Source organism: Triticum dicoccoides, chromosome 6A (genome assembly GCF_002162155.2).
Source record: "Triticum dicoccoides isolate Atlit2015 ecotype Zavitan chromosome 6A, WEW_v2.0, whole genome shotgun sequence".
NCBI lineage: Eukaryota > Viridiplantae > Streptophyta > Magnoliopsida > Poales > Poaceae > Triticum > Triticum dicoccoides.
In genome coordinates, this window is record NC_041390.1 from 180,740,114 (window position 1) to 180,759,373 (window position 19,260).

At 55.0% G+C, this 19,260-nt stretch overlaps 1 pseudogene; it reads right to left on the bottom strand.

Annotated features, from left to right (window-relative positions):
• Positions 1–12,786: 12,786 nt before the first annotated feature.
• Positions 12,787–19,260, bottom strand: part of LOC119318977 — a 7,693-nt pseudogene continuing 1,219 nt past the window's right edge.

Below are 19,260 nucleotides of genomic sequence, written 5' to 3' on the forward strand. Positions count from 1 at the left end.
GGTTTTAGTCCGTAGGACAACATACAATCATACCATAGGCTAGCTTCTAGGGTTTAGCCTCTCTGATCTCGTGGTAGAACAACTCTTGTAATATTCATATCATCGAGAATAATCAAGCAGGACATAGGGTTTTACCTCCATCAAGAGGGCCCGAACCTGGGTAAACATCGTGTCCCCTGCCCCCTGTTACCATCCGCCTTAGACGCAAAGTTCGGGACCCCCTACCCGAGATCCGCCGGTTTTGACACCGACATTGGTGCTTTCATTGAGAGTTCCACTGTGTCGTCACCATAAGGCTTGATGGCTCCTTCGATCATCGCTAGCGATGCGGTCCTGGGTGAGGCTTTCCTCCCCGGACAGATCTTCATATTTGGCGGCTTTGCACTACGGGCCAATTCGCTTGGCCATCTGGAGCAGATTGAGAGCTACGCCCCTGGCCATCAGGTCAGATTTGGAAACTTGAACTACACGGCCGACATCCGTGGAGACTTGATCTTCGACGGATTTGGGCCCATGTCAGACGCGCCGTATAGTCTTGACGAGGATGACGTAACTCTATCGTTGGACAGTGTTCGGGAGATCGCATCCGCAGCTACTTCGTCCATCAATCCAGAGCAAGTCGCGCCATCCAAGAATGGAGGGATGGACCTCGCCATGGAGGCCGCACTCTCAGTGGCGATAGAGCCGGATACTGACTTCACCCCTTACGAGAGCCGTGTCGCCAAACCACTGGATTCATCTCCGGCCTCGGACTCTGAGCCACTCATATCCGTGCCCGTCGAGTCCGACTAGGCGCCGATCATGGAGTTCACCTCCGCGGACATCTTTCAGCACTCACCCTTCGGGGATGTGCTAAATTCATTAAGGTCTCTCTCCCTGTCAGGAGAACCTTGGCCGAACTATGTCCGGCTAGAATGGGATGCAGACGACGAAGAAATTCACTGCCCACCCACCACCCACTTGGTAGCCACTGTCAACAACTTAACCGACATGCTCGAGTTCGGCTCCGAAGACTTCGACGGTATGGACGACGAGGCCGGAGACGAACAGGATCCACCGCCCTCGAGGCACTGGACCGCCACCTCATCATATGATATATACATGGTGGACACCCCCAAAGAAGCCAATGGCGATGAGAAAGCAGAGGATGACCCCTCCAAGAAGCAACCCAAAGCACTGACGTCAGCGGCGCCGCTCTAAGTCCCGCCACAGCAAGAGCAGTGATACCGGCACATGAGATAATAACACTCCGAATAGCGCCGAAGACAACAACAATCCCCTCCAGCAAGGTGCAGAGCTAGAGGACGAACAAGCTAGCCCCCCAGAGCAGGCAGCAGATGGAGAACCGGAGGAGGACAATTACATGCCTCTCTCCGAAGACGAGGCGAGCCTCGGCGACGATGAGTTTACCGTGCCTGAGGACCCCGTAGAGCAAGAGCACTTCAAACTCTGGCTTATGGCCACGGCAAGTAGCCTAAAGAAGAAACAGAAACAGCTTCAAGCTGATCAAGACTTGCTAGCAGACAGATGGACCGGAGTCCTTGCGGCCAAGGAGCATGAACTCGAGCGTTCGTCCAAGAGTTACCCAAAACGCAGGTTGCTACCTCACCTCGAGGAGGAAGCATTGAAACCTCATTCACCAGTGTACGATGCGGCTGACCGGCCACTACGCGGCCGAGCCAGAGAGGCGTTTCAGCCTAAAGTTCAGACCGCACCCCGTCGTCACTCAGTCAAAAATACTAAGGCCTGGGGCAACACAGAGGACCTGCAAGACATCTTGGACAGTAAGGCAAAATTGGCAAGGTCAATATACGGGACACGAGCACGTGCGCCCACACGGGACGATGATCATCGCATCGGATACACCAAGAGTAAATTCGGCCGGGCCGAATACAGTAGACAAGACTCATACGAACTACGTCGGGATATAGCCCGGCACAGAGGTGCCGCACACCCACTATGCTTCACTGATGAAGTTATGAATCATGAATTCCCGGAGGGTTTCAAACCCGTAAATATCGAATCATACGACGGCACAACAGATCCCGCTGTATGGATTGAGGATTTCCTCCATCACATCCACATGGCTTGCGGTGACGATCTACATGCCATCAAGTACCTCCCACTAAAACTCAAAGGACTAGCTCGGAATTGGCTGAATAGCTTGCCAGCAGATTCCGTTGTCAGTTGGGAGGATTTGGAAGATGCATTTCTTGACAACTTCCAGGGCACTTATGTGCGGCCACCGGATGCTGATGACTTGAGCCACATAACCCAGCAGCCAGGGGAATCAGCCAGACAATTCTGGACACGGTTCTTGACTAAGAAAAATCAAATTGTAGACTGCCCGGATGCAGAAGCCCTAGCCGCATTCAAGCATAACATCCGCGATGAGTGGCTCGCCCGCCACCTCGGCCAGGAGAAGCTGAAATCTATGGCAACCCTCACAACACTCATGACCCGCTTTTGCATGGGTGAGGACAACTGGCTGGCTTGCAGCAACAACACATCAAGGAATCCCGATACCTCGGATACCAAAGACGTTAACGGTAGGCAGCATCGTAATAGACCAAAGCACCGCAATAATGGAGATAGCATAGAAGATACGGCAGTCAATGCCGGATTTAGAGGCTCTAAATCCGGTCAGCGGAAAAAGCCATTTAAAAGAAATACTCCAGCTCCGTCCAGTCTGGATCGCATACTGGACCGCTGGTGTCAAATCCATGGCACCCCTGACAAGCCAGCCAATCACACCAACAGAGAATGTTGGGTGTTCAAGCAGGCCAGCAAGTTAAATGCTGAAAACAAGGACAAGGGGCTGCATAGAGATGACGAGGAGGAGCCCCGGCCGCCGAACCCAGGAGGACAGAAGGGGTTTCCCCCACAAGTGAAGACAATGAACATGATATACGCAACCCACATTTCCAAGAGGGAGCGGAAGCGTGCACTAACGGACGTCTACGCGATGGAGCCCGTCGCCCCGAAGTTCAACCCATGGTCTACTTGTCCGATCACCTTCGATCGCAGGGACCACCCCACTAGCATCCTTCATGGCGGATCCGCCGCACTGGTCCTAGACTCCATCATTGTCAGATTTTACCTCACTCGAGTCCTTATGGACGGCGGCAGCAGCCTAAACCTGCTCTATCAGGATATAGTGCGAAAATGGGTATCGATCCCTCAATGATCAAACCCAGCAAAACCACCTTTAAAGGCATCATCCCAGGTGTAGAGGCTCATTGCACAGGCTCAATCACACTGGAAGTGGTCTTCGGATCACCGGATAACTTCCGAAGCAAAGAGTTAATCTTTGACATCGTCCTGTTTCGCAGTGGCTATCGTGCACTGCTCGGACGGACAACATTTGCAAAATTCAACGCAGTGCCGCATTATGCATACCTCAAGCTCAAGATGCTAGGACCCCGCAGGGTCATAACAGTAAATGGAAACATGGAACTCTCGCTCCGTACAGAAGAGCACACTGCGGTCCTTGCAGCAGAGGCACAAAGCAGCCTGTTCAGGCAGACCACTCATTCGGCGTTACAGCCCCCAGACACCTTCAAGCAAGTCCGGAACAATCTGCAACAGGATCGCCTAGCGTGATCAATGCTCGCCTAGCAATCCGGCCCCCATCCCAGTCCCAGTGCAGCCACGAAATTCGTGCCGCGCATACATAACTACGCATTGAAAATACCATGGACATAGGCGGGGGCACAATCAGGACACCCCCGCATTGTGGCTTAACCACACCATGGGTTGTATACCTTTGACATTCTTTTCTCTTTCAAGGCATAACTCTTCAGAAGCCCTTTCCGACAGTCCGATTGCCGGACACATCCCGGAAGCAACAACCAAGGCGGCAAGAAGCTAGGATGAACACAAGAACCGCCAGGTGGTCTCTAGTAATACTTGATACACCCGCTTTTCACTATTTATGCGTAGCTTGCCTTGGGATAGGACATTTCGAATTGTCCTAATTTATGCTTATTGCACTACTTGTACCAGTACGCTTCGACGTATTATTCAAATAACAATGCATATTATTAATCTGTCATTGCATTATTTAAGTTTTTCTCTTTCTCTTATATGTCCATTTACGACATTCCGCACATGCACGCTCGGGTGTGGTCAGTACGCCAGGGACTCTCGTATACCCCGTAATACGGCGCAAGAAGTCTGAACACTTTCGACAGTGCAGCACCCCAAACTTATAGCATTATATGCATCAGCTCTGAATCATGTCTTGGGTCAAATGTTGGGTTGCCCAGCTTCCATGCTTTGGTACCTTACGTTCCGCTATATCGGCTAAGGTAGCGGTGGGAGAACTACTGCGATTGTGTCCCGGTTCTTCCGGACGAGCACCTCAGTAGAGAAAGCCAAAAACTGATTGTCATGATAAGGTGAGAGACTGGTCGCTGTTCGAGAGGTCTCAAGTCCTTGAAGACTTTTTCTGCTTTGGGCGAGGAGTCGGCCTTGTCCGGCTTAGGCGTGTATAGCGCCCCAAATTCGGCCCTCTGAATACCAGGGGCTTCGCCAAAAATTTAAAATCATAGACTTCTATGGCTAAGTGAGAGTGATAAAGCATTATACTCCGATTACCCGGTTCGTTGCGCTGAGCACCTTCCTTGAAGGATCCAAAATTGGGGTAAAGAGTGTTCAGATTTACCCCGAACACCCCAGTACTAGTTACATGGGGGCAAAAGCTGACGACTGGCCAACTCTCAGATTTTATAAACGGCCACACAGAAGGTAATATTTTAATTTAAGAAAGCGTCGCATGGCGTAAAAGAACTCTTTTCATATTATAGGATCACATGGGCATGTTCATTCAATGATTACACCCTTGGCACACTCATCTGCCACTAAGTGGGAACCCTTCAGGACGCTCTCATAGTAATTCTCGGGGCAGCAATGCTCCCTGCCCTCCGGTGGCCCCTCCTTCACAAGCTTCATGGCGTCCAGCTTCGCCCAGTGCACCTTCGCCGGGGCAAAAGCCCTGCGTGCACCTTCGATGCAGACGGACCGCTTGATGACCTCAAGTCGTGGGCAGGCTTCCACCAGCCGCCTCACCAGACCGAAGTAGCTGCCGGACAGGGGCTCGCCAGGCCACATCCGGACTATAAGGCCCCTCATGGCCTGTTCGGCCGCCTTGTGAAGTTCGACCAACTGCTTCAGATGGTCGCTCAAGGACACGGGGTGTTCGGTCCCAGTATACTGAGACTAGAACAACTTCTCCGTCGAGCTCACCTCCTCAGCCCGGTAAAACTCCGCGGCATCCAGCACACTGCGGGGAAGATCTGCAAACGCTCCTGGAGAGCTCCGAACTCGGGTAAGAAAAAGGAAAGTCTCCTTCACATGCTTGCTTTGCATATTGAATGCCTTACCCGCTGCTATCTTCTTCGCCGCATCAATCTCCTGGAGGGCCTTGTGGGCTTCAGCCTTGGCGCTCAGGATACTTTCAAGCGCCTGCGCGAGCTCGGACTCTCGCGTCTTGGAGTCAAGCTCCAAGGACTCGTGCTTTTTTGCGAGAGGCTTGAGCTCTTGATGTACCTCGCCCACTCGGGCTTCTTGTTTCTCCCGTTCAATGCGTTCTTTGGCCGCTTTGTCTTCGGCCATGGACAACGCCTTCCTCAGGGTCTCCACCTCACTCGTGGCCACTAAAAAATTCATGATGATCCTATTACTTTACACCGAACTTCTTTTTAACTATATAAACTGGGGTATATCTTACCTTTGCTCTCTTAGAGCTGCACCTTGGTAAGGCCGAGCTCGTCCTCGGACCGCTTCAGGGCCTGCTTCAGCGCAGCGACCTCCGCAGTACGTGCGGCAGTGGCCAGCAGGGAATCCTGCACATACACATAGACATACTCTAATTAGACTCCTAAGTTATCATTTGATACTCTATTCGGCTTTTCTTCACGAACACCGAACAGAGCATCAGGGGCTACTATCTATGCGGTAATATTTTTATATTTTGAATGCTTACCTCAAAGCCTGTTAGGAGGCTGGCGCAAGCTTCGATCAGTCTATTTTTGGCGGACTGAACCTTCTTGACCACAGCACTCATGATAGTGCGGTGTTCTTCATCGATGGAAGCGCTTCACAGCGCTTCCAGCAAGTTGTCCGGTGCCTCTGGTTGGACAGAGGACATCGACACGGATGGTTGGCCCCCCTTAATGGGGGACCGCCTGCCGGAGTCCGGAACCATCGAAGGTTCCAGCGCAGTGTCCGGCTGGGGCCCAAACTCGAAGCCCGTAGGAGCCTCGCTCCCTTGGTACTCAGGGTCCGGGAGGTCGCCGTGAGGCGCCCCCAGGATCACCTCCCCTTTGGTCGGTGCCTTTTGAGACACCACCTCGGCGTTGTCTGTAGGGTGAGGGGTGGAAGCCATCGGAGGAGAACCGCTGTTCATATCCGACGAGCCCAAAGAGCCGCTCGATGAGGGTACGGCGAGATGAGCTCAGGCCGGACTGCATAATCATGTTCGACATGAGCAAAGGCAGTACAATAAAACATACCATGAAGTACTATGTTGTCCGGACACTTACGACTTCGCCAGGGGCTTGTCCCTGGGTAGCCACTCATCGCCGCTGTCGGCGGCCGTCGTGGCACAGTCCGGAGGGAGGGTTTTTCCCTTTTTGACCCTTCGGCCTCCCCGGATGGGTCGGCCTTCCTTTTCTTGTCTCCCCCGGCTTGGGGGAGAACTTTTCTCCTCCTCCTCATTTCCGTGGGAGGAGTGCGTGTCGGACTCATCGGACGATGAGTCCAATAGAACCACCTTGCACCGAAGACCCTTTCGGGTCCCCGTGGCCTTCTACTTGGCCTTCTTTTTTGGCACCTCGTAAGGTGCCGGAGTCAGCATCTTCGTTAGAAGAGCGTTTGAAGGATCTTCGAGCAGGGGGGCTGGGCAATCAAGCTCCTCCGCTATCTTTATACAGTCCTGTTAATGACATGAAAGCTTAGCTCCAGCACATAACCAAACCAGGGCACATAAATACCCTGAGAGATATAAAAGCCTACCGGATGGGCGCGGTGCTTTGCGCTAAGTCTGCGGTCCTCGGTGAGGGAGGGAGGCATCTCGGCGCCCTTGAACAACACCCTCCAGACGTCCTCGTGCATCGTGTCGTAGAGCTCTCGCAGCATCTGGTGCTGGGCCGAGTCGAACTCCCACAAAACAAATGCCCGTCATTGGCACGGAAGGATCCAGCGGAAGAGCATAACCTGGACCACTCTGACGAGCTTGATTTTCTTGTTCATCATGTTCTGGATGCAGGTCTGGAGTCCGGCCAGCTCTACCGAAGAGCCCCAAGACAGGCCCTTCTTTTTCCAGGAGGTGAGCCGCGTGGGGATTCCGGATCGAAATTTGGGGGCCACCACCCAGTTGGAGTCGCGTGGCTCTGATGTAGAACCACCCCGATTGCCACCCCTTTATGGTATCCACGTAGGTACCCTCGAGCCAGGTGACATTAGGCATCTTGCCCACCATGGCGCCTCCGCATTCTGCTTGCTGGCCACCCACCACCTTCGGTTTGCCATTGAAGATTTTCAGCCATAGGCCGAAGTAGGGCCTGATGTGGAGGAAGGCCTCGCACACGACGATAAACGCCGAGATGTTGAGGATGAAGTTGGGGGCCAGATCATGAAAATCCAGCCCGTAGTAGAACATGAGCCCGCGGACAAACGGGTGGAGAGGAAATCCCAGTCCGCGGACGAAATGGGTAAGAAAAACTACCCTCTCATGGGGTTCGGGCGTTGGGACGATCTGCCCCGCATTCGGCAGCCGGTGCGCGATATTCGCAGCTAGGTATCCGGCCTCCCATAACTTTTTGATGTTCTCCTTCATGACGGAGGAAACCATCCACTTGCCTCCTGCTCCAGACATGCTTGGAGTGGTTTGAGAAGAATAACGCGAGCTTGGGCGCTAGAGCTCGAGTGTGCGGGAATGGGTAAGCGAGAAGGAAGAAGGCGTGGGTGTATAAAGTAAATCTTTGTCCCTTTATAAGGGCGGAGGAGGCGATGAGTCTCCCCACTTGCCTGGCAAAACCGCTTATTCCCCAGGTGCCGCAATTGATGGCGTGGTTGGGTTACCCACGTCCGTATTGATGAGAATCCCGTGATAAGGGGAACACGATCTCTGATTTGACAAGACGTATCAAGAAAACCGCCTCGCGATATGTGCGGTGCTGGTTGAGAAAAAGCAGTTTGAATAATAACCGGGCCATGAAGTGATGTCATACTATCAAAACGTGTCAGCAGATTAGATTTGTGAAAGTATTATTCTCTCTACGGTGGTATGTGGAACTTATTTTGCAGGGTCGGACACTATCCTTGTATTCAAACTCTTCCATGGTGTATTCGCAGGAGGAACCCGCCTTATAATGCCGAAGACAACACTGCACGCCGGACTCATCGTCATTGAAGCCTAGTTCAGGGGCTACTAAGGGAGTTCTGGATTAGGGGGTCTCCGGACAGCCGGACTATATCCTTTGGCCGGACTGTTGGACTATTAAGATACAAGATTGAAGACTTCGTCCCGTGTCCGGATGGGACTCTACTTGGCGTGGAAGGCAAGCTAGGCAATACGGATATGTATATCTCCTCCTTTGTAACCGATCTTGTGTAACCCTAGCCCCCTCCGGTGTCTATATAAACCGGAGGGTTTTACTCCGTAGGACAACATACAATCATACCATAGGCTAGCTTCTAGGGTTTAGCCTCTCTGCTCTCGTGGTAGATCAACTCTTGTAATATTCATATCATCAAGAATAATCAAGCAGGACGTAGGGTTTTACCTCCATCAAGAGGGCCTGAACCTGGGTAAACATCGTGTCCCCTGCCTCCTGTTACCATCCGCCTTAGACGTACAGTTCGGGACCCCCTACCCGAGATCCGCCGGTTTTGACACTAACAACTGCGGTGGCTCTAGGCCGCGGTTCGTGTACTTCCGGGCGGCTCGCTTCCTCCCGCCGTCGGCTTTGACACACCGCTGCCGCTCGCGGTTGTCGCTACCGCCGGAGTGGTGGCCCGAGCTTCACATCCCGCACCACATGGTGGAGTGTGGTGGCCGATTCGAGTCATCGATGGCGAGAAATCGAGAGGGGAGAGGGGGGATTGTGGCGGCGCGGGGGTAGGGTTTCACCCCGTATACTCACCGCAAACCCGTAGATATACCGGGGGCGGTTTGCGAGCCACCGTAAAATCATTTACGGGCCAGGCGACTATACAGACTATGGTATAGCCCAAAAACGGATCAAACTCATATAGTCACTCGATTTTTATAGTTTGTGTCTTTTTAAGGAGTCTGTTAGAGATGCCCTTATACCCCTTAATGACAAGTAGGAATTTGGAAACATTCAAAAAGATTGTAGCTTTGTATCCCCTAGTGGTACAGTAAGAGGATCCTATGTTGTATACCAGCCTGCCACCAAAGTCTCTAGCGGTAGGCAATTTATCCACGTTGGCGCCGTGCAGCCCTACCATCAAATACTGGTGATAGCCTGTGTAACCCTACCGTCGAGGTGCCTGACGGTAGATGCGTGATACTTATATTTTTTACGACAGGACGTGCGATCCTACCGCCATCAACCCCGGTCATAGGAAAAGGGTCAGATATCAAAAAAATTCAAACCAGAGTCAAATCTGAATTAACTTTCGCAAAAAGGATCAAAACACTAAACTTATTCGTGGACAAATGCCAGTGCAAATTTTCGCGGATGTAGATGCAGCGGAAGCATGGGGCCGCCTACATTTGCGAAAATTTGCACATGCCGCCTGTCATTCAACCGAAAGAGTCAGCCATGATGGGCTTCGTAGCAGCCATGTGCAATGGTCTGAGCATCCAGCAACTGATTTGTAATTATGCAGATTACCTCTTAATAGTACTGCCACACCTAAAATAAAAAATTGCCTCCATGTAGGGCTGGAATTCGAGCCGAGTCGAGCCAACTCGGCTCGACTCGCTAAAGCTCGTTTCATTAACGAGCTAACTCGACTCGACTCGTTACTATAACGAGCTCGAATCCAAGATTGGCTCGACTCGTATAACTCGCGAGCTGGCTCGTTTAGCTTGTTAAACTTGTTAATGATATGAACACAAAAACTTATGAATATAATAAAATTGATTACTTGGGAATGTAAAATGTACATATTAAACATCTACAATGTTCGCGAACAATGGTAGGGGAGTTCAACTTACAATTGTCAGTACGTACCATCAAGTCAGTACCATGTACATGACCATTGACCATAAACAATTGTACATGACCACAATGATCAGCAAGTTAGTAACATATACATGACCAAACAATTGTAATTTCCTTGAATGTCTAGGCATTGTGTTGTGCACTTGGAATGTACGGTGCTAGGCTAATCTTTTGTCCCGAGCCTAACGAGTTACACGAGTACTCGTAAGATCAGCTCGTTTAACTCGTTCTATATACGATTTTAAACTAAAGCTTGGCTCGACTCGTTATTCTTCGAGTTCGAGTCGATTCGAGCCGAGTCACGAGCTACTCGTTTAGCTCGCGAGCTTCGAGCTTTTTTTCCAGCCCTACCTCCATGCCATAATTTTTGTCGTAGGTTTCTTTTAGCTGATTTTTGCTACACTACTAGTTCTTAGTTCCATTTACTCACTTACCCCAATGTTACTCACTTATTGTTCGCCAGTATTGTTTTCCTTGAGGGATCATCAGATAATATGTTGGAGTTGAAGAAAATTCTTAGGAGGTATGAGGAGGCCTCGGGTCAGCGTATTAACCTGCAGAAATCTTCTGTTTTCTTTGGCAGGGGCACTCAGGATGGTGTGAAAGGACAATTGCAAAATATTCTTGGTGTTCATAATGAGGCACTAGGTGAGCGATACTTGGGTCTCCCCACACTGGTTGGGAGATCAAAGGATGGTACGTTCAGATATGTAACGGAGTGCTCAAAGGGTAAGGTCAATGGATTGAAAGGCCAGGGGTTATCAAAGGCCGCGAGGGAGGTACTCGTCAAATCCGTACTCCAAGACACACCAACTTATACTATGAGTTGTTTCCACCTCGCAAAGAAAATGTGTCGGAACCTGATTTCTATCGCGTCAAAATTCTGGTGGGGGCAACAAATGGTGATAAGAAGGTGCATTGGATCTCTTGGGAGAAGATGTGTGATGCCAAGCGGGATGGAGGCCTAGGTTTCCAGGATCTGGAAGCTTTCAACCAAGCTCTTTTGGCTAAACAGGCATGGAGGATTCTACAGTGCCCAATGTCATTGTGTGCTCGGGTTCTTACGGCGAGATATTTCCCGGATACGACGATTATGTCGGCCACTTACCCCTCGGGAGGATCGTTCACTTTTCGGAGTATACTTCATGGGCGTGATCTGTTGAGAGAGGGCCTTGTTTGGCGGGTTGGTGATGGAACAAGGATAAATATACACTACGACAACTGGATTCCGAGAAGCCGAAGCATGCGGCCACTCGGAGCTGTTTTTGTACAGGGGGTAACTAAGGTGGCCGATCTCTTGGTGACTGCTGGCGACGCATGGGACAACACTATAATTGATGACATGTTTTCGCCGGATGATGCCTTAGACATTAAGCAGATTGCTATAGGTGGGTCGGCGATGGAGGACTGTCTTGCATGGAACTACACGAAGAATGGGGTCTTCACGATGCGCTCGGCTTGTCATCTGAGAATGACCATGAACAAGCTGAAAACCGGACAGCCGAAATCAACAAGTTCAGTTAACAAACATCAAGGGTACCTGGGCCTTTGGGATACCAGCGCACCAAATAAAGCCAAGATTCATATGTGGAGAGTCATAAGGAATGGGTTTGCTGTAGGCGCGGAGCTGCTGCGTTGGTGAATTAAACCAGGAGTGTTCTGCGTCGTTTGTGGACGGGAGGAGACTATCATGCACAGATTCTGGTCTTGCCAACATTCAGTCCAGTTTTGAAACCAGTTGCGTTCGGAAAAGGGAGTCACGGTGGCAGCCCCGCCGAGCTTCACAGGCTCCCGGAGCGAACTGGCTAATTGGTTGCTTGGATGGACCGCTAAGGCTCAGGTGGATGAGCGGGAGGCGATAATCCATGCAGTGTATGCCATATGGCTGGCACGGAATGAGACAAAGAATGGCAAGAGAATTGATGGACCACATGAAATAATAGAGAGGGTTTGCTCTTTTATGAGAGAATGGCAGGAGGTTCATGAGAAGCCGGTCCAGGCAGCCAAACCCTCCGTAGTGCAGCGATGGATGGCGTCGGAGGAGGGGTGGGTCAAGGCCAGCACTGACGGTGCTACATCAAAGTTCGGAGGCAAGAGTGAAGGAGGAGTGGTGCTTCGAGACTATAACGTTGTTTTTCTTGCAGGAGCATGCCACTTCTTCCCTCATGTCGTGGAGGTCGAGGCTGCCGAGCTAAAAGCATGTAAGAGAGCTCTTTTAGTGGCTATGGAGATCAATGTTCAGAGAATTCACCTAGAGCTGGACAGCCAGGCTCTAGTGCAAATGATCAATAGCCTGGAGAGGAACTTGGCAGCGACTGGATCTTGGGTGGAGGAGATCAAGACCATGCTACGAACTTTTGAGGATTTCCGTGTTTTGTGGGTAAGGTGTTCTACGAATATTGCTGCGCATAAGTTAGCAAAAGTTGGTGTAGGAGAACTTTGTAAGGTGTGGCTTCGGTCACCTCCAGATTGCATTCTGGGCGTGATCGCAGACGAGATTCCAAACTTTGTTTGAGTTAATAATAGCGGCGACATTTACCCAAAAAAAAGTTCCATTACTTATAAGTCGTTACACGGATGGGGAAAAGCTACTGTACATTTGGTTCTTAACTCTCGCTACACCAACAGATTACGCATCAAGTGATTTTGCTCTGCAGTATTATCTCCCCACGATCGAAGAGCGAGAGTTGCCGCAATCCGAGGGATCCCAATCCAGCGTGGAGTTGTACACCGCCGACAGCGTCACGAACACCTCCTCCATGGAGGGCCGCCCTCTGGGCTCCCTCGCCATGCACCGCACCGCCAGCGACGCCACGGTGACCGCGAGGTCCAGCGGGTAGTCGCCGTTCAGCCGCGGGTCTATGAACGCCCGCACCTTGCCGCGCGCGTCCTCGCCGTCGGCGACCAGCCCCTCCGCGGACTCCCACAGCAGCGTCTCCCCCCTTTTGTCGCCGCCGTCGAATGTCGCCTCTTTCCCGAACAGCAGCTCGAGGAGGATGACGCCGAAGGCGAAAACGTCGAGCTTGGGTGTGATGAGGCCGTGCTCCAGGTACTCTGGGGCCAGGTACCCCTGGGTGCCCACGACGTGGCGGGTGAGCTGCGCGTCGCCACCGTCGGCGCCCATGGGGACCGACCGCGCTAGCGCGAAGCTTGACACCTTGGCGCGGAGGTCGTCGTCGAGGAGGACGTTGCTGCTCTTGAGGTTCTTGTGCACGCACGGCGGGTTGGTGTAGTGATGGAGGTAGTTGAGGCCGTCGGCGACGTCGAAGGCCGCCTGCACGCGCTGCTTCCACACGAGGGTGGCGCCGCTGCCGTGGAGCCAGTCGCTGAGCGCGCCGTTCTCGGCTAACTCGAAGACGAGGTAGGTGTCGCCGTGGTGGACGCAGAAACCGGAGAGGCGGACAAGGCTGGAGTGGTTCACGCGCTTCAGGATGCCCACCTCGCCGCTCACATCGCCGGCCACCCGCTTCACGGCCGCCGCGTCGCCGTTGATCTCCGCGCGGTACACGGACGCGTTCTTGACCCTCCGATCCTCCGAGAATCCTGCCGTCGCCTTCTCGAGTTCCGAGTACTTGTACACGGTCAGGGACTCCACCGCCGCGCGCGCGTCGCTGGACACCAACGCTGATGAAGATGAGGAGGTCATCGTAGCTGCCGATGTATGCTTGCCGGAGGCAAGAGCGTCGTAATCCGCCGACGAGGGCACGTCAAGAACCACCTTGCTCCCGCGGCCCCTTTCCCCAACGCTTGGCCGGGGCCGCCGCCGGCGAACACATAACAACATCAGGCCAAGAAGGCCCGCCAGCGCAAGAACGCCGACACCAACACCGACCCCGACGGCAATCCACTTCTCGCTGCCAGACGCCCGCGGCTGCTGTGCCTGCGGTGGCGCCGGTGCGGGCGGCGGCGCCCGTGACACGAGCATGTCCGGCGTGGGCGCGCTCTTGAGCGGGATGAGCAGAGTGGTGAAGGGAAATATGATCTCGCTAGCGGTGAGGTTGTTGGCCTGGAGCACAGCCTGGGTGTCGATACGGAAGCGGTCCGCGATGGCCGAGACGCTGTCGCCCCACGTGACGAGGTAGGTGAGCAGGTGCCTGACCCCGGCGGCGGCCTGTGCCGGCGAGGGGCACGCGCAGCAGATCGGCACGGTGAGGTTGTTCCCGGCGACGAGGTCGCGGCTGCCGTGCCTGGGGTTCTGCGCGAGGAGCGCCTGGCAGGTGGTGAGGCCCTGGTAGGTGTTGTTGGCGATGATGAAGTAGGTCTCGCCGCGGAACTGGATGGTGTGGCTGGAGTTGTGCTGGTAGTAGCCTCGCGGAGAGCAGCCGCAGGGGACCGGCGCGAGCACGAGGCGGAAGTCGGCGAGCGGGGAGACGGTGGGAACGCCGTTGGCGTCCGCGACGGCGGCCGGATCGGAGCCGAGGAGGTAGGAGATGGAGACGGCCGTGCCGTAGTGTAGAAGGACAAGTTATGGCTGTGCAATCGCGATGTATTGATCGGTGCACCAGGCACGTATATATAAGTACAGAGGTGGGCCACAACCTCACCTATAGAAGGAAAACAGGAGGTGGGCCCTACACACACATATACACGTACACAATATACTCAACACCCCCTGCAATCGAAGCGGCGCCAGTGACGCAGAGACTGGAACGAAACTCCTCAAAGGTGGAAGTCGGCAGTCCCTTCGTCATCACATCAGCGAACTGCTGAGCAGTCGGCACATGAAGAACCCGCATGCGTCCAAGAGCCACCTGCTCGCGCACAAAGTGAATGTCCAGCTCGATGTGTTTCATCCGGCGATGATGAACGGGGTTGGCGGAGAGGTACACCGCAGAGACGTTGTCGCAGTAGACAACCGTAGCCTGGGAGACATCGTGATGTAGCTCCTGAAGTAACTGTCGAAGCCAGGTGCACTCGGCGACAGCGTTGGCCACAGCTCGGTACTCAGCCTCCGCGCTAGAGCGCGAAACCGTGGGTTGTCGCTTGGACGACCACGAGACGAGGGAAGGACCGAGGTAGACGCAGTAGCCAGAGGTGGACCGACGAGTGTCGGGGCAGCCAGCCCAGTCTGCATCGGAGTAAGCCACCATCTCCAGAGAAGTGGACGCCGTGAGTGTCAACCCAAGGGACATCGTGCCGCGGATGTAGGGAAGGATCCGCTTCACGAGAGTCCAGTGAGAGTCACGAGAGGCGTGCATGTGGAGACACACCTGCTGGACAGCATACTGAAGATCCGGTCTGGTGAGAGTCAAGTACTGTAGGGCGCCGACAATAGACCGGTAGAACGGAGCATCCGACGCAGGCGAACCCGCAAGAGCAGAAACCTTGGCCTTCGTGTCAACAGGAGTAGCAACCGGATGGCAGTTGAGCATGCCAGCGCGCTCAAGAAGCTCATGGGCATACTTCTGTTGATGAAGAAAGAAACCGTCCGGACGCCGAACGACCTCAATGCCAAGGAAATAATGGAGAGCACCCAGGTCCTTGATAGCGAACTCGTCACGCAGCCGGAGAGTAATCTGCTGAAGAACGGCTGCGGAGGAGGCTGTCAGGATGATGTCGTCGACGTAAAGCAGCAAATATGCAGTCGTGTCACCGTGGCGATAGACAAACAGTGAGGCGTCCGAGCGAGTGACGCTGAAGCCCAGGTTCTGAAGAAACCCGGCGATCCGCTGGTACCAGGCGCGGGGTGCCTGCTTGAGCCCGTAAAGAGAGCGCGATAGCAGGCACACATGGCCGGGGAATGAGGCGTCGACGAAACCGGTGGGTTGCTCACAAAACACCTGCTCCTCAAGATGGCCGTGGAGGAAGGCGTTGGAGACATCCATTTGGTGAACGGGCCAGCCGCGAGAAACGGCGAGCTGGAGGACAGTGCGGATCATGCCCGGTTTGACAACCGGGGCGAACGTCTCCGTGAAATCAACTCCAGCGCGCTGGCGGAAACCGCGGACCACCCAGCGAGCCTTGTAGCGCTCAAGTGAACCGTCTGAGCGGGTCTTATGACGGAAGACTCACTTAACGGTGATGACGTTGGCGCGAGGAGGCCGGGGAACCAGAGTCCAGGTGCGGTACCGTTGGAGAGCGTCGAACTCTTCCTGCATCGCCGCAAGCCAGTGAGGATCACGGAGGGCGGCGCGGGCGGACGCAGGAATGGGTGACGGCTCCGCGGCGGAGGCGGCGAGGACGTACTCGTCACGCGAGTAGCGGAGGCTCGGGCAGTGAATGCCGGCGCGAGCACGGGTGACAGGGCCGGACGGGGCCACCGGTGCCGGCGAGGCGACCGGCGAGGAGGCCGGCGTCACAGCCGGCGTCGCGGCCGGAGATAGAGCCGGCGAGGCGGCCGGCGACGGGGCCGACGAGGCGGCCGGCGACGAGGACGGCGAGGCGGCCGGCGGCGAAGCCGTCGAGGCAGCCGGCGAGGCGGCCGGCGTCGGGGCGGTGGAGGAGGCGCCCGACCCCGCGGCGCCCGAGTCGGAGGCGGCGGGTGAAGGCGGGGCGCCGGCCGCAACGGCAGGGCCGGTCGTGGAGGGCGCCGGCAGTAGGGCCCGTGGACCGCCAAAGCCCGGAGGCGGTCCACGAACCAGGCGTGCTCGTCCACCTGACGAGGTCGTCGATGGGCCGCCGGTGGCCGGCGGTGACGAGACGACGAGGGGTGCCTGCTGCTGAAACGGGAAGACCATCTCATCAAAGTAAACGTGTCGGGAGGTGAAAACACGGTGAGAGACTGGATCGTAGCAGCGGTAGCCCTTAGTGTTAGGTGGGTAGCCGAGAAAGATGCAGGCAATGGAGCGGGGTGCGAGCTTATGAGGCGCAGTGGCAGCGATGCTAGGGTAGCACAGGCAGCCGAAAATACGACATGGATGGATGTTTATGAGGAGGGAAGCGGTGGCTAGAGCGTCAGGCCAAAAGCGCGGAGGCACATTGGCGTGAAAGAGAAGAGTCCGAACGCAGTCATTAAGAGTGCGAAGGATGCGCTCAGCACGACCGTTCTGCTGCGAGGTGTACGGGCAAGTGAGACGAAAAATCGTGCCATGTGTGGCGAGAAGATCGCGGACAGCGGTGTTGTCAAATTCCTTCCCGTTGTCTGTCTGCAACGCAAGAATGGGCCGGCCAAACTGCGTGCGGACATAAGAGTAGAAACCGACAAGAGTGGAGATAACGTCCGACTTGCGGCGCAACGGGAAGGTCCACTCATAATGCGAAAAATCATCAAGGATGACAAGGTAATAAAGAAAGCCCGTATTACTTGCAACAGGAGATGTCCAAACATCACTATGAATCAACTCAAACGGGTACGATGCAACAAAGGAGGAAGCCCTAAACGGAAGACGAGCATGTTTGCCAAGACGGCATGCATGACACGAGTGATCCTCGTTCTTATTACACGTGAAAGAAAAACTCCGAAGTATGTGGCGAAGGGTGGCATGATTAGGATGACCCAAGCGAGCGTGCCAGAGATCCACTCCGGTGGCGAGAGCGACAGGGGCGGCGGAAGTGGTGGAGGCGGCGGAGTGAACTGGGTAGAGCTCGTCGGGGCTGTCACATCGGTGGAGCACCATCCGCGTGCGAGCGTCCTTAACAGAAAAACCACAGTCGTCAAATTCAACGGTCACCGGATTTTCACGTGTAAGAGAACGGACGGAAACAAGATTTTTAATAAGAGCAGGAGAAACAAGAATATTAGACATGGATATAGAAGTGGAGTTAGACGGAAAATATGTATGTCCAATATGGGTGATAGGAAGAGAAGAACCGTCACCGACGGTGATGCGGTTGGAGGTGTGGACAGGGTGGGCAGTATGGAGGTTACCGGGGTACGCCGCCATATGAGCGGTGGCGCCACTGTCCATGTACCAATCGCCGCCGCCGGTGTAGCTGGACGGGGAAGGGGCGGTGTGGAGAGCCGCCAGGAGAGCCGGGTCCCATGGCGCCGGCGGAAGAGACGGCGCAGACGTCAGGGGCAGCAGCGGCGGCCCGCCTGGCGGCGGCTGCTGCCCGTAGGGTGCCGCATAGGGCTGCGGCGCGGCGTAATACGCCTGGTGTGACGGAGGCCGAGTGCCGAGAAGACCCGGAGTAGGAGCCTGTAGAACCGGCATAGAATAGGCGTGGACGACGCCGGTCCACGGGTTCTGACCGGCGTACCACGGGGCCGCCGGCTGAGGAGCCGGCTGCTGCTGGCGTGGCGCTCCTCCCTGAGCACCGCCGCCGCCGCCGCCTCCCTGCTTGCGGCCACCCCGGTGGCTGCCGCGACGGCCTCCCCCATTGCCCGCCGGCTGGGGCGGCGGAAAGGGGGCAGGTGGGGCGGGCGGGAAGCCCGGCGGGAAGGCGGGCGCCGCCTGCGGGGGCGGCGTCGGGCGAGACGGTGGTGGGGCCGAACCCCCACGTGTGCCGGCAATGAGGGCGGTGTGGGTGGCGCGCGTCCTGGCCGCCCGCATCCGGCGTTCCTCCAGCTTGAGGTACGCGACCACCTTGCCAAAGGTGGGCTCCGGGATGAGGGCGAGGTTAGAGGCGGCGTTCCCGAAGTCCTCGTTGAGGCCGCCGGAGAGGGTGCTGATGAGGAGCTCGTCGCCGATCTTCTCCCCAGATCACGGAGCTCATCGGCGAGCTTCTTGAGACGCATGCAAAAATCATCGATGGACGAGTCAAGTTGCTGGCACCCGTAAAACTCACAATAGAGGAGGACCTTGCGCTGCAGCCGATTGTCGGTGAAGAGGCCGTTGAGCTTGGTCCAGACCGCATGGGCGTCGTCCTCGTCGTTCACCACGGTGTGGAAGATGTCGCTGAAGATGGTGAGGTAGAACCAGCGAATGATGGTGGCGTCGAGGATCATCCACTCCTCGTCATGGATCATGAGCGCGGAGTTCACGGTGCCGTCCACGTGGCCGTGAAGGAGGTACTCACGGAACACGAGCGAAAAGTACCGCTTCCACGCGGAGTAGGAGGCGGTGGTGTGGTCAAGCTTGACCGGGACGCGCTCATGGATGTTCAGGTCGCGGACGAGGGTGACGTCGGGACCGGCGAACGGGTTGGAGACTGTAGAGGAGGAGGAGCTCATGATGGCGGC